The 15,210-nt window shown below is 40.0% G+C and overlaps 1 protein-coding gene across 2 annotated transcripts in view; it reads left to right on the top strand.

Moving 5' to 3' along the window:
• The first annotated feature begins 448 nt into the window (after positions 1–448).
• DAAM2 (dishevelled associated activator of morphogenesis 2) overlaps positions 449–15,210 on the top strand; it is a 189,276-nt gene continuing 174,514 nt past the window's right edge. Inside the window, exon 1 of one of the 2 annotated variants that reach the window (XM_052683179.1) lies at positions 449–468. The gene's annotated coding sequence lies outside the window, so the exon portion shown is untranslated. Of the gene's footprint in view, positions 469–622; positions 645–15,210 lie in introns of those variants that run through there. The other variant, XM_052683171.1, reaches the window with a different exon arrangement.

The following is a 15,210-nucleotide window of genomic DNA, read 5'->3' on the forward strand; positions in this document are numbered from 1 at the left end:
AGTGTTAAGGCACAGCTGTGATAGGAAAATACTACTTTCCAAAAGGAGACTTACATGGCAGATAGTTATAGCCTGGGTGTGGGTATAATATGCCATGGGTAGAAAAGTACAGGGATTGTCTTTTGCTAGGGACTTATGCAACCACATATATAGCTGCCCACCATTTCCTCCCTACCCCCCTTGGTGGATTTTTCTATCCAGAAGTATAAAAATTACAAATTCTGAAGAATTGCAGTCTAGGCTCTACCTAGATAAACTTTTAGACTGTTCATGCCATAAATATCTCTTGGAGGCTGTCTGACGTCAGAGGATTTGGAGAGAGAGGTTGGTCTGAAACTGAAAACAGCAGCAGTTCCAGTCTCACTGCAATAGCACAGCCAGTGAGAGGAGCAGTGCAGGCGTTTTCTCTATGTGGATTATAGGACTGCAGAATAGGGAGGAACTGCACAGACAGAAAGGCATTGCAGTGTAAGTGCAACTGCTGCAGCAACTCTTCTCATATTTTTGGTTGTCTTCAAGATCAAATCCCTGCCAATATTGCTTGTCTTTTTTTCTTTCTTTTTTTTTTTTATTCTCGTCTGAGGTCCTGAAGACAGCTTGGCAGCACACAAGATTCAGGTTTGGCTTGATTGCTTCTCTCAAAGGTATGCAGAGGGGCTAACCATGCAGGTTATTGTGCGAGTGTATAAATGAATTGGGGGTACAGGAAATTAAGGAGAAGGAAAGACATGTCTCTGGGAGACTATTAAATTAACTAAAATCTATCTCTTTTGTATTCTAGTAGCAAGACAGCAAAATCTCAGATAATTACCAAGCAAAACCCAACTTTCCTAGACCATTTCGCAATGCAGATTTTTTTTTGTTTTGTTTTTTTAACTCTTTAATCCCCTATGATATTATGCAGCAAAAAATTCTTCTTTTCTTATGGGAAAGACAGGAAGTTTCCTGGCTTCTTGACAGTGCAGTCTTGTCCTACTTTTATTTGCCAGGCTTCTGATGATAACAGATCCTAACATAAGTATGCATTATTGCTTGCAAGTCTGACAAATTTAGTGCCTTGAGCCTGGGGATACCAAGGGTGCTCCAAAGAACCCACTGCTTCTGCAGAGAAAAAGAGAGATTTTTCACATGCGGAAGACAGCTGTAACCGAGTCATATGAGAAGGAGACAGATACTGGAATTAAAGTGACTCTGTGAAAAATCGACTTCTACATACATACAGTGCAAGTCCTAAGGAAAGCTAATGATTTGTAATTTTTTTGTCTTATAATTAAGCCTACTTCATAAGGAGAAGGTGTTATTTGTTTGCACCTAAAATTCTGTGCTTGATTCATGTGATTTACCTTACCTCCCCTCCCACCTTTTCTCACCTGGGTGCTCCCCACTCCAGGAGAGGTGGAAGTTGTTCTGGGAACAGCCTTGGAAGTACAGAATCATAACTGTAGAATGGCTTAGGATGAAAGGGGACCTTAGAGATTATCTACTTTTAACTCCCCTGCCCATAATGTGAAGCATCTGTCCTCTTCAGTGACGTTTTCTCTATCCAGACCCTTGACAGAACCAGCTCATTTCCCCAGATGAATGGAAGAAATTGGTACCTCCTGTGTGAATCCAATGTAGCTAATAAGAGCTAAAAAGCTCTTTGCCAATTAGAATGTGCTTGATCTGTGCGGGTGCTGGAAGGAGAGATGACGCCCTTGAATATAAACACAATGCTGGACTGAGAAGCAGGAGCTATGTGAGTTGCACAATATAGTGTGCTGAGCTGCTGATAATTGGCTTCAGCCAACAAGCAGTCACAAGAAAGGCTGTTGCAAGTTACTGCTCTGTAAGCTGAGTTGTTTTGGTAATGGAATACGTCTGCAAATACTTTTCCTCCTAAGGGGGTTGGAATAGATTGCAGGGGGAATTAAACAAGAAAGGAGGAGGAGGGAGTTTTTCGAAGTTACCCCCAGAAATGAAATTGAACAGAACTAATTAGCTGTGCTTGAAGTGACTGTAGGGTTGTCCCTTTCCATGACTGAGTGGTTGATATAGCCACTGTGCTGGCTAATGTCATGGGAAAGCCGATGCTACAAGATATTCCACATCTAGACTCCACTGAGGGATGCATACAATGCAAAGCAAGCCAGATTGAGATGGAGGAAAAAGCAACTGTACTGACTGCATCTGTAAGAGTATGTGAGTCAGAAATAGGTTCTGCAGAGATATGCTTTGGAAGTGAAGCCTCTAGACTTGGTTTGGGATTTGGGTTGCCTTATCGTGACATTTCGGAATTCCTTTCCTCTCCCCCATTTATTTCTTATTAGATTTTTCTTCCAGTACTGTAACACCTTCCTTTTCGAGAAGCTGCTTTATTTTCTTCACAGCAGCCTAATCATGTTGGCTGGTAATGTGAAGGAACTCAAATGTAGTAGTTTTTTGCAAATGTGTTTGCCCCACTAAAAGCTCAATGGTTGGCACAGCCAAAACAAGTATCTCTGAGTGAAGAACACTTTTTGATTCTGCAGTTGATCCGTTCAAGTGTATTTGCCAGTATAAAAGTAATATATATAGAGTAGGTGAAAACTAAGAGGAAGGAAAGTAGAACTAAGGAGAAAATTCCAGAAGTGGAGTGCATTAAGCTGACTGGTTCCTTTCTGTTTCAGATTTTTTTTTTTTTCTCTGCCTTGCCATCCCACTAAGCACTGACACTATTTGCAGGGGTTTGAGCTTGGAAGGTCTTTGTGGGCTGTTAGTCATGGCTTAGAGTGAAAGCTACATCTGAGGGGAAGGTGGGAGGAGGACTGGGAGAAGAGCTACTGATTCGTCAGGAGATATATTCAGTGTTTTATAACATAAATAGATGGACTGTCACTCAGTATACTTGAGTCTGGATGTAGTCATATCAGCCAGGGAGTGGTCAGTTCTTCAATGGTAGACACTGACCCTAGAACTAAACAGTGTACATGCAATATGTACGGAGCAGATGTCTTTTCAGTTCTGCTTTGCAAAATAGGAAGCAGTTCTGTCTTACAGTTTATGACAATCACAGTGCAGCCTTGAGGTTTTAAAGGTCTATATTATGTGTTCTGAAGTGCTGTCTCATGGTTTCATAGAGCTGAGTAAGCAAATTCTCTGGATAGCTTAGTGGCCTTACCACAAAGTATCACTTGTCTGCTGCTGTTCCTGTTGGTTACTTTGGTTGTGCTCCTCATGTATAAGAGAGATCATTCGGTTCATCTTGAAATCAGTCATAAAAAAATTTCTTACCAAGTCCAGACGTGGTGTGCACTGTCTGTATTTTATTGGCAGAGAGACACGGCTAGAGCTGAAGAGTGTCTTGAAGGTATCTCTCAGATTGTTCTGGTTTTGCTTTATCTTCCATAATACCATAAAATACCCCCAAGGTCCAGTGGAATTCCAGAAACCTATGTAGTCACTGCAAGCCAGCCATCTAACCTAGCTGTTGAGCAATTGGGACCTAATTTCCTGACACTTAAAGGGAAGGATGGGTGCATAGTTTGGCTCTCAGTGCTTTAATTGCTGTGTATTTTCAAACCTGGGTCAATCCTATGGAGATCTGACCTTCTCTCTTCTCCTACTCTGCAGCCTCCAGGCAAGCACAGCATATTCCCCAATTAAAACAAAATTGGCTGCTCTGATTATCATAGGATAAAATAATTTTCATGTATGTTCTTGTGGGGTTTTTCATATTGTTGATTGGTGGTGGTGTTGCTTATGGCTTTTTTGTTTTCACCACCAATACTTTCTAATATCACACACCTTTTGTTGCATTTCCAGAATATATACTAGCATGCACTAGATGTGATTCATTTCTCATATTTCTGCAATTCCGATTATCAAACAGAAGAAACACCACTACTACTGCTCCGCATATATCAGGCCGAGGACTTGCTTTCTTTAAGTGCTGCATAGATAGTGTGTTTCATAGTGCCATGTAAACTAGTTAAATGGGAATTATTAGAGTGGTTCTCAGCCAATGTAAATAGGTATGGGGGCTCCTATGCACCCAGGATGAATGTATTCCAATTTAGGATTTGGCCTGGTATCTTCAGTGTAGTAGTGAGTGACCTGAGGCTCACATAATGCAAGGCTGATATCACTTGCATCTGTGTAAGTCTTTTGTAATTCCATATTGTTCAAAAATCTTATTCTATTATTCAATCTTATTCAGTTATGAGTAGGTTCAAATAGCATCAGAATTTGGTCCAGAGAAACTGAGGCCCAAATTGTGCAAAGCAACCTGTAATTTTGGCTCTTTATTTTTAGTGTCTTGTTAAGACACTTGAAAACTGAGGCAGACAAAATTATAAGCTGCTTTTGAAATGCTAGCTGACTGATTTGGGCAAATCTACATAATGGGTTTGTTTTTTCTCACGTGCTTTTTACAGCACCATAACTCTGTAAAAGTCAGCTAAGTAGCTGGGGTTTCACAGCAGTGGGAGTTGCAGAAGAATGTGTCCCATGTTGCCAGAAGCTCCCATGAGCTTTGGTGCATCAGTCCTGTGCTCACATTCCATTTTTCTTGAATATCTGGGATGTACTTTGATTTGATTTGCTGAGAACTGTGTAGCCACATGGCCACAAATACATCACACACTAAGCGGTGTTGTTGTCAGTGCGGGCTAAAGAATTTTTAGGGCTGTGTGTTAAAACTGTGCCTCATAATGATCAAGCTGGCTTTTTCCTACAAAGTATTAACCTTATGCTTTTTGTCCTGCTAATATGCTGCCTGGATTTCATGCTATGTGTCAGATCTATGTTTTCAATTATTATTATTATTATTTTTTTGTATTTCAACGCTTGAGGTATTGGTTTCTCCAATGATCTTTATGGTGCAAGATGGCATCTCCTAATGGTAGGAGTTTTCTAGACTTGGAACAACATGGGATAACAAATCTGACCAGGAGAAACTCGTGTTCTTTGGATTTGGTAGAAAATTTAATCTGAGAGTACTGGAGTCTTATACCAGCGATAAGGTTTCTCTGGATTTAAGAATTAGAGAGGCTGAAGGTGGAAAAAGGGAAGTAGATAAGAATGAGGTGAAATGGAATTTAAGGAGTGGGAGCTGGACATCATAATGATGTGTTTAGACTGCAGGAAAATGGAAGGAGAGTTAACCTCGAGAAACTAGGAAAAATTTGGCAGTACGGGAAGAATAGGTTCCCTCCCTGAATAACAAGTGCTTGCACACTTCCCAGTTTTGCTGACTACGAAGTATTAATCACTGCAGTTGATATTTCTGCTTATGAGCTCTAAAGTTCGCATTCACTTTTGTTCAGTGTATTTTCCTCTTATTGTGTCCCAAGCTGGATTAAATGCTGACAGTGTATGTGCCAGTCCAGCTATTTCTTCAAGTGTGGGCAAAACTGAGCTGTGAGACCCAAAAGCTCTTCCTGTATCTCTTTGGTATATTACCTTTTTTTTTTTTTTTTTTTTTTTTTTTAAGAAGGTATAAGAAAGGAAACGTTTTTACTCCTATGGCTTTTATTATTCAAAGTATTAAACAAACCTGATTAGAGGGGCACTGTATTTTTTTTGCTACTTAAAAAACTGAATTAATGAGCCACAAAGTCTTAAGAGAAACTACACAGTACTCAGTAGGAAAACAGTCATTTTAGAAGAAAATCAGATCCAGTTTCACCCTTCAAGATCTGACCAGAAGATGAGTTCCCAGGGAGTTTTCATAAACTTAATACACAAACACACACACAATATAGGGAAAAAGAACATTTCTACCAATGAGCACCTTCAGAGATGGGTTTGATTGCAAAGAAGTCATGCAACACTACATTTTAAGGCTCTAATGTCATGTGCTAATGCTCCCTTCTCCCAAGACAAAGCTGTGGGAAGAGATGAAAAACCTTAGGGAATGTGTCCGCTAGTCACTATTAAATATGATAAACTGGCTGTATTCCCATCTTCTAGTCCTAAACAACTAAGAGAACTGAGCAGGAGTAGGATCATACTATATATGGTATTTTGGTTTGCTTTTCCTAACTATTTGCAGCTAGCTGTTGTTTGGAGATAAAGTACTGGTTTAAATGGACGCAGGTCTGACTAGTTGTAGTCAATTTCTATATTCTTGTGGTTTCCAAGAGACACAACACTGTGAAGATCCTCTGACATTTCAGCTGATCTAAGAGTAAGAAACAGTCGTCTCCCTAAGATATGGGCTGAGGAAACTGACCAGGTATGTATAAATCTTCACAAACTTGTTCAAACATCTGAATCCTTTAAATGTCAAGAATGATCATGGAGAAATTATACCTTCATTTGCAATACTGTCTCAATCTTCTTGTCAGTTAAAGAAAGTGACTCTCTCTGTCTCCCAGTTCAAATCTGGATTACAAACATCAATTTTTTGTACAAGAAATTTCACTGGCTCTTTCATTCACTTTTCCAGTAATTTTTAGAAATGTTTCAAATTTTCTCTTGAGCTAAAATATTTCTGTAATTTTTTATATTTCATGAAGTGTACTCATCAACTGCATGATTGTTGCTGCTGTTTTCATAATTAACAAATATTTTGGGTGCTTCTATTTTCCAGGAAAGCTCAGGGCTTTTAAAAAAAAATTTTTTTTGAAGGCTGTTTTTAGATGTTTCAGGCTGGTCTTGAAAAATCATTAATCTATTTGCACACTCTTGGTCCTACACTGTCATCTGTTTTCTCTCAAAGCTGTGACAGAAATATGTGGGAATTCCATGTTGCTCTGTATCAGCCTGCCAATTCTCCTAATTTCCTTGTCACAGAAAGCAACTTTTTCAAGATGGAATGAAACTACTGTAGAGCTCTATAAGTATCCTTGCATGTATCTGTTCATGTGTAGAAATTTCCTGGACAATTCTAATGCATAGCATGATGTAACTTGGTTTCCGTCTAACACAAAGATATTTTGTTCCCTAAAAATGTTGTAACAGTCTAATCCCTCTCTGTAAATATGTGGTCAATAAATCTTCAGCCATAGCACTTTTACTTTCCGTTGATTTAAGTTCAAGCCCTTGAATGCAGTGGGTATGGTATACTCATTGGCCAAATTGTTTCTTACAGAGGTGTAGCAATCTCCTATTTAGCCATTAGGGGTTAAACCAAGAGAACGTTTTCTTGCCTGCGATCTTCTACTACAATGCTATGTGAGGACACAGGAAAGAGATTTTATAATGTTAGCAATTTATTCTTTGCATTCAGCACTTTCCTTTGGAAAATTTCAGAGCTATTAATGGTTTTAGCTCTCTGTGAAATTGAGGCACTGCCTATTCAGATGCCTGCAACTTGACAGGAGTATGTACTACCATCTACATACTCTCTTTGCACATACGTTGAAGTTTGACAAAGTCATGGCAATTATACTCTTATGGCAGTGCCTTTATCTTTTCTTTTGTCTCCTGCCTTGTTGGAAAGTCATATATTGAAAAAATTATACTTTTTCCAGAATGCAAATTGACCACTGAATTGCAATAGTTGGAAGGGATCTTGAGATCATTGATACCACCTTCCCTGCTAATGCAGGTACATGCAATAGGTGCACAGATAGGCATCCAGAGAGATTTGGAATATCTTTATAGAAGGAGAATCCACATTCTCTCTGGACATCTTGTTCTGATGCTCTGTCACCCTTACCATAAAGTACCTCCACAGGTTTGTATGGAACTTCCTGTGTTCAAGTTTCAGGCCATTATTTCTTGTCCTATCACTAAGAAAAGCCTGGCCCTGCTCATTTGCCTGTTATCTCCTTTTAGATATTTGTAAACAGTAATCAGCTCTCCTCTTAGTCTTCTTTTCCCCAGACTTAAGATGGTCTTTCTGTGTAAGAGAGATGCCTCAGGCCCTTAATCATCATCATCCATGCGGCTGGACTCCTTCCAGGAGATACCTGTCTTTCTTGCACTTGGAAGTCCAGAATTGGACACAAAGTTCTAAACGTGGCCTCACCAGGGCAGAGTAGAGGGGGAAGATCGCCTCTCTCAAACTGCTGGCTGTGTTCTTTTTAATGCATCCCAGGATACCATCCCCCTATTGCAAAGGATGTTTGCCTCCCTTTGTTTCTCACTCCCTCATTTCTATGCTTCCCAATGCATCTAGTCATAATCCTTAATTCTATTTTTCTCTCCATCCTTCAGTTAGGATTTTTGCCTGCATTAAGGATATAGAATCACTTCTAAGAAGTGATCACTTCTAAGAGATCTGCCCTAACTAGGTGGAATGAATTTGTTTGATTTAGCAGCACAAAACAGTAGACAGGTTTTGTCAGGATATTGTTCTTCCTTACAAATGTTGTCAGGAATGGGGCCATCAGTTAGTGCAGACAGTCTTGGTTTTCTCTCTGAGTCATTGGCCATTAAGTTGGGATGCCTGGACTGTGAGTACCCTGCTTAAATCCATTTGGCAGAATCCTGACCCCCTCCAGGCAGGTGACCCCATCAGCATCTGCACAACAGATGAAAGAAAGCAAGATCTTGACCAAACATGAGGGGACTTTAGTCCTTTGCTACTTTTGTAGCCGTATATACAGCGGGAACCAATTAAACTGTTTCTAACAGCTGAATGCACAGACAGACAGTTGGTTTTGTTCTAGCCTGTGCTCTGATCTGTCAGCATCCTCCTGCACTGCTATACAGGGAGAGAGTAATAACCACTCTAGGGCCCTGCCAATATGAACTGTCTTCCAACTGTGCCCTACTGAGATATGAACTTGCCCTCCTTGCTTGTTTCATACTTTTACTGCCCTAAGGGTCAGGCATCCCAATGAGTGAATTTCTCTGGCTCAGTTGTAGAGGCCCCAAAATGTGTTGCCAATGACAGAAGTACAAAGCTTGACCTTAGTCTTTCATCATCAGCAGGATTCAGGCAGCCTATGTGAGTGTTTCTAAGTCTTTGGCACTCACCATTACTAAGTTATAGAGAGAAAAACAGATGCATTTTCTGACTAGGTGAAATTTTCCTGGGGGGACCCATGAAGTGTTTTCCAGTTGTGTCTGGGCTTATCTAGAATAGTTTCATGTACCTGCTGGGGGACACGTGTTAAGCTATAAATGTCCAACTGTGCCCTTTGTGACAAATTTTATGTTCAAACAGAGGCAAAAATTAGCAACTCCTCACTGCCTCATCCTCTGCTTACTTACGGTGCTGATGTTTACTGTGCTCACATCTATTAGGACATCTCCAGGGGCCCATACTCTTTCTGATTTTCACATCTGTTGGTGTAGCTAAACTACTGTGAAATGGGAGCCTTATCTAGGAAAAAGCCTACTGTAAATACAAACTGAAGATGACCTAATATAACATGTTAACATTTTTATATGGTGTCATTGCACTTTTCATAAAAAGCAGTTTAAGAATGCTGCTTCATCAGACTTGAAAGTTAATTATTCAATTACTAGCCTTTATTTTTGCACAATCTATTGACAGATATCTGAAAAACCAGACTTGAATCTTTACCTACAGTTCATATTACATACGCATCAATATTTTTTGTTTTTGCTTTCAGATAAAAGACTATCATTTGTAGCTGTATGTATTTTTATTCAGACAGCATGAATATTCAGAATGGACTAAATTATGATCATATCATAGGTCAAAGATCAGAGAGGTGATATTTTGCCTTTAAACAATGAAATGCATTATGCAGCCTTGTTGTCAGCTGCTTTGAGCTCAGTGAAAAGAGTTGTCTCACTTTAAACTACAAAATTTTGTTGCTTCTCACTATTCACTTGAAAAATCCTATGTTAGTATGTGATGCTACTGGGATAAAAGTGCCGTGGAGTCTGCTGGACTGCATGTCTGTTATGTGGTGTCTGTGCCTGTAGGAAACAGGACGCGATGACCTTGTAGTCCTATGAATGCACATGACACAGAATCAAATTGACCATCCTACAGCCTGTGGTGACATGGGAGTGCAGCAAATTAAAATGGAAGCAGATGGTGAAAAAGCCTCCTCTGTGTTTTGCCTTCCCTTTTCTTTCAGGGGTGTTGCCTCAAGTCTTTGATCCAAATAGCTTGCTGAAGAAGCGTGTCTCTGAGCTATGATGAAGCAGCACTGGGGTTGCTGTGAATTCTTTTGCTCTCTCAAGAATAAACTTAATTCACAAAGAAGCTAGAGGGCGCTTAGCAATTCGGTCCCAGACTTGAGGACAGCAATTCCAGAGAAATGGGAAATACTTTCAGATTTCAATGAAAAATACCCCTGTTTTAATCTGTAGCTTGCTTCTGCAGGATGGCCACTGCTATTAATTGCCATTGGCTGTTTGCATGTGTTAGGATATGTGCTTTCCCATGCGTTCACTATTTATCTACATATCAACCTGTTTTGTTTTTTTTTAATGGAACAGCCTGCATGACTGTGTGAGTTGTATTTTTTAGGTTTCCTGTTTAAACTGTATGACCCTAAGTCCATGAGCTTCTGTAGTTGCATTTGGACTTCTAAAGCTGAATTTATCACTGAAGTTTTAGAGCCTTGTTTCTAGAGCCTTATTTGTGGCTTATACACTCTGTACCTTGTGATGCTGAAAGAATGGGAAATGATGGGCCCTGTAGACACAGTGAAGCTCTCCCTCCAATTTAAATAAATAAATAAATAGCAAGCAGTTTCCCCAGTTCTGTGATACTTAGAAACAGTTTAAATAATCCCTGTGTAGCAGAAGATGCTGTGCTGGACTCGTTTATCACCTGGGCTCCAATTATTTTCAGAGTGTCTCATGACATGAACCTTTGGGTTCACAGTCTGTTGTACAGCTCCTAAGCAAATGCACTGAAGCTTGAGTTTGTTCATTGGTCAGTGTGTATGCTTCTTGAAACACCAACGTTTACATATTCACCGAGGAAAGACACAGTAATCACTGTATTATATTAGTGTCTGCATATCTGACACACCCAGTGATTTGTTTGCAGACTTTCCCACACCCTCAGAGTTGCCACTTCTTAGTTTGGGTCATTTTTACCATGGCTGTGTCAGATGTCATTTTCCCTCCAGATATTTTTGGGTGTAGCTGATTGCAGCAAGGAGGGAGGATAAGAGAAGTCTGCTTCTTGGAGGATGATAATGCAGCTCACCTGAGTTACATAATTAGAGAGTATTAGAACGTTTTTCTGCTTATGATGTGCTTTTTTTTTTGTTTGACTTCTTTTTTCCTCACCATATGCTTCCTATCTGTACACTCACAACTATTCTTTCCTTTTGTTCTTCTTCCTTTACCTGTGGAACATGATAGTCCTGAGAATCCGAAATGTGTCTAACCAGAACTCATCTCACTGAGTCACTGGGCTAATGCAGGCCTTTCATTTTATTATTGCAATTAGGTGTAAGTAGGAAGATTTCATTGTACTCCTATTTCATCAGGCCTGTCTGCCATGTCAAGGAGTCTAAGTGGTTTTGTTTATTAGTATTTTTGATTTTATGCTTTGTTTGGACTATGCAGCTATAGGAGGTCTCCTGCTGGCAAATGATGTCACAAAGCTGACTAAGTGGCCCCTTGTCTTGCCTGCTCTGCTAACCATGCTGAGCCAAGTAGCATCTGTCAGAGCATACGCAAGCATAGAAGGGAAGGGAGGACTTTGTTTACTCAGGCAAACAAATGAGCTGTAGATGAGAGCTGCTCTGCTCTTTGCCCATTAATTACAGGCTGCACATTTCTCAAGTTCTAAAAGCTAAGCAAGCTTCACCTTGCTTAATACTTGGACAAGAGACCAAAGTCTATAGGAAGCAATACTGCATGTATGAAGTTTGATGCAGGTTTAAGACTGAAATCTGAGGAACTTGATATCAATATGGCATAAAAGTTTCTTGCCTGTGTTCCACATAGCGCTAAACTAGTCATTTTTAAGGTAAGGATTCAAGGGTTTAGAGTATTAGGTTACAAGTTACATAGTGAATTAACGATTTTGGTCAGTACTTTTACTTTTTACAGTACAGTAAAATGTGTGATTCTCAGATACTTGTCATGAGGCACTCCATGAATGGGAAACTATCTAATATAACTGCCATGAATTTCTGGTTTCTGTTGGTTTTCTGGCTACTTGTTTCTGACCCCCTGCAGGCTCTTAAGGCCATTAACAAATTGTCCCCTTAAAAAAAAAGAAAAAAAAAGAAAAAAAGGTTCTGAATGATCCCTTAGACTCCACCACTCTGGGAGTGTGGTTACAGCAGGCCAGTGTAACATACCACTTTTATGTAGATACTCCTTAGCAGTAGATCCTTCACTATTTATCTTCAAATTTTGTATAATTTGTGATGAGATCCAGAATACCTCTGCTGTAGCAGACATTGGCTTTTCCTTCTAGAGACTGGGTTTTCAGAATTCTTCAGTATCCACATCATCAGCTGACTTCAAAAGGAGTTGTGGGTGGTGCAGAGGCATTCAGTCTCTTGCCCAAGGTCACAGCGACAGCCAGGATCAGAGCTTTGTGGAGCATTTCCGGGCTCCAAGTAAATAAATGAACATGACAAATTGATAGAAACTTCTAAGCTGAGTGGATGGGGCTTGTATTTCTTAAATAAGATTTAAACAGCTACACTTTCATAACAGCAGCTATCAGTACCTGTGCAGCAGCAGTAACTACCAGCAGAGTAGGGGCTATTATCTGCAGATGACATCATCTTTTCCACTGTAATGATTGTTTTTAAAATATCACAGCTTGGGAATTGCTCGGAATGTCCCTTCGTATGTTGGCTTGCCACTAGCCTATGAGGCAGTGGGGTGAGGCAGTATTTCTTGGTTACTTTCCTGAGATTTTACCAACTGTCATTCCTGTGTGGTGCAAGGGATGCAGCAAGTCCTGCTTTTTCATATCCACTGCACTAAGATTAAGGTTGTCTGGAAAACTCTAAAGCTATAGAATGCAGTATGTTGGAGTAGGGCCTCAGAACCATCCTTTCTTGTGCATCGCTGAATGTGCTAGGGAGTTCTGGCTATACCTTTGCAGAAGTATAGGAGTTCCCAAGTTTTCCACAGCATGCTCCAGTGATCCAGGTGCAGTGAGCAGTATGAAACCCCCACATACTTCAGGAATAATGTAGGCTAGGTTTTCATATGGTGTTGCAGTTCATCTAATGTTGATTTAAGAAATGAAACAGAATCAGGGCTGCAGAAATGGACTAAATATTTTTCTCATTTAGCTGAGTGTCTAAGCGCTAGGCCCTAAGACGAGCTCACACAAAGGCATCTGGCATTGACTCTGAGTCAGGTACTATTATCCTTCTTTTAGAGAGTCAGAAACAAGAATTGGCTTGCCCATGCCCACACAGAAATGCACAGCCAGAGTCAGCGTTAAAACCTGGTTACTCAGAGGCACTCAGATGTGCAACACGTACCACACTTCTTCCCACACTGCCTTCTATAAAGTAGGTACATTTCTCAGTGGTCAGGTACAAATTCTTTGATCTTTTGCTGTATTTTGTGTTTTCTCTCTTTTTGTGTAATTTTCTTTTTAATTGTAAATACAACTCCTCAAGTCTGCAGTAGTTTGTATCTTTTGTACAAGGTTGTAAAGCTTTCTATTGTTGATGCTCCTGGATAAAACGGTGTGAGATGTACCAGTGAGAGAGAACATATGAGAGTTCCAGAAGTGGCAAAAAAGTTTTTTCTTTGTAATAGCAATGCACAATGCTGAAAATGAGAGAACAATCAATTTGAGGGAAAACAGTAAGTTCTAAAAGGTCTAGAAACATTAGGTTCATGCTGAGCTTGAGTCGTTGGTAGGTTTTTGAATACCTTTGCCTCTCCCTAGATTCTGGGCACAACTATTTGCGTCAACCTCCCTATGGCTCGGAGCAGGATCTCCAGGCTCCTTCTTTTAAAGCCTTTGGTATTTACATAACCCTGCAATTGTAGCAATGCAAAATGTGGCTCTGGTTACAATAACATGGGTTTAGGGAACGCTGAGAAAGATTGTAGTGCAAAGGCATAAAAGCAAAACAAAACAAAACCCTACATGCTGTTTTAATTTTCAGCAGCCACGTGAGAACTGTCCTCCAGTTCCTAGCTATAAATACATTTCTGCCGTCATAAGAGGACAAAAAAAAAAAAAAAAGGAAAAAAAAAAAAAAAAAAAACCAACAAAAATAAATATAAACAATTCTCATTCTTCCCCAAATTTTCTTAAGGTTATGAAATAAAGGAAAGTAAATATTTCAAAAGCAGAGTGTGTCTGTGCTGAGGAATTGAGGAATGCCAAATTAGTACTCAAGGGGGTTGATATTTGCAACAAGTGAAGAAATTTGGCTTTAAGCCGATCTTTCCTTCTCCACCAGCTGTTTTGAGAAAATCACTTAGGACTGCCTATGGATAATATGCCAGGCAATGCTTCTTAAGCCCCAGGGTACACTGCCCCACTGTCAGCTGAGGCAGAAACTTTGAGATGAATGAGGACTACACAGAAGCATGCCTGCTGCTTGTTCTTGTCAAATGTTATGTGTTGTGTCAGGAAGATGGGACTTGGTGCCAGGGTTTTTCTACTTTTCCAGTAACTTGGGGTTGGGCCTGCAGCTTACTCTTTTGAAGGCATTGCAGAATTAATGGAAATGTTCTTCATGCCATTTCCCCAGCTTTGAGCTGGAGACATTTTATTTATTAGACGTAATGTGAAAGACAGGATGGATAGAAGGCTGTATAAGGTATTATACATATGTTGTAGAACTGGGAGGAGTTTTGTTGCACTGACTCTCTAACCAGGAAAAAAAAAATCACTTGCACATGAGTGGTAAAAATAAAAATTAGCTGGGGTCTACAGTGCATCTGCTTTCCAGAAACCATACCAATACTGAAAGCTGGAAAGACAAAGCTTTCTGGAAGATACTGGTGTTCTTGGAACAAGGTCTGCAGTGCTGCTGGGAAGTGTGAAATCTGGTCATTTCAGGGAGTAATGCTTCTAGTTAGAATGCTCTGGTCCTTACAGTGCAGTGACCAGCAGAGCATTCTGACTTCAATAATCAAAAGAAAGACGGAAGCTGGTGAGGTTGAAGTTAAAATAATAATAATTATTTTTTACTGTACAGACATGTTAGAAACAAAGAAAAGCCAAGACAGAAAATGTAGTACATGAGTATCACTGTATAAACAGCAAGTGGTGTGTACTTCTGCTGGTACAGCAAGGCCTACCTGCAGACAACAAAGAGCATTTCTAATTGGCCTCATTTGACTCAATGGGGAGTTAGGCAAGAGAAAGAACAACGTTGCAGCATAAAAAGACCAGGCACTAGGTTTCACTGCTTG

Source organism: Tympanuchus pallidicinctus, unplaced genomic scaffold (genome assembly GCF_026119805.1).
Source record: "Tympanuchus pallidicinctus isolate F22 unplaced genomic scaffold, pur_lepc_1.0 scaffold1, whole genome shotgun sequence".
Classification (NCBI taxonomy): domain Eukaryota; kingdom Metazoa; phylum Chordata; class Aves; order Galliformes; family Phasianidae; genus Tympanuchus; species Tympanuchus pallidicinctus.